The sequence below is a fragment of the Otolemur garnettii genome, unplaced genomic scaffold, assembly GCF_000181295.1.
Source record: "Otolemur garnettii isolate 467f Iridium unplaced genomic scaffold, OtoGar3 scaffold00065, whole genome shotgun sequence".
Lineage (NCBI taxonomy): Eukaryota > Metazoa > Chordata > Mammalia > Primates > Galagidae > Otolemur > Otolemur garnettii.
This window is the reverse complement of record NW_003852460.1, coordinates 1,106,318-1,107,123: the sequence shown is the minus strand read 5'-3', so window position 1 is coordinate 1,107,123 and position 806 is coordinate 1,106,318. Positions and strand designations below refer to the sequence as shown.

Sequence of the window (806 nt, the reverse complement as noted above, 5' to 3'; positions counted from 1 at the left end):
ATTGTTAGATGGATGGATGGATGGGTGAAAGGATGAATGAATGAGTGTGTGGATGGCTTAAAGAAGGGATGGGTGGACATGGGTCAATGAGTGGATGGATCAGTGGGTGGCTGGCTGGATGGGTGGGTGGATGGGTAAAAGAATGGCTGGGTGGATGTAGGTGGGTGAGTGGATGGACAGATGGGTGTATGGATGAATGGATAGATTGGTGGATGGATGGGAAAAAGGATAAACAGGTGAAAGGTTGGATGGATGGATAGATGGGTGAGTGTATGGATACATGGAGGGAGGAGTGGATGGATGAATGCATGGGTGGGGGGATGAATGGATGGATAGACAGGATAGATAGGTGGATGGATAGATGAATGAATAGTTACATAGATGAGTGGATGGATGGATAGGTGAATGGATGGATAGACAAGATGGATAGGTGGATGGATAGATGAACGAATAGTTACATAGATGAGTGGATGGATGGATAGGTGAATGGATGGATAGACAGGATGGATAGATGAATGAATAGTTACCTAGATGAGTGGATGGATGGATAGGTGGAATGATGGATGGATGAATGAATGGGTGGGTGGATGGATGGATCAATAGACAAGATAGATGGGTAGATGGATAGATGAGTGAATGGTTACATAGATGAGTGGATGGACAGACGGGTGGGTGGGTGGTTCGATGGATGACAGTACATGTTTGCCGAATTGAACAGACCTCTTCAGCACGGTCCTAGAGCACAAGGTGTATGTTCTCTGTTCCACGAGCAGCTTCAGAAGGCGAGGTGGGCAGAAGACCCCAGG

General features: G+C 46.9%; 1 protein-coding gene across 1 annotated transcript in view; it reads left to right on the top strand.

Annotated features, from left to right (window-relative positions):
- Positions 1-806, top strand: part of ASMTL (acetylserotonin O-methyltransferase like) — a 21,298-nt gene that overhangs the window by 10,517 nt on the left and 9,975 nt on the right. The window lies entirely within an intron of this gene.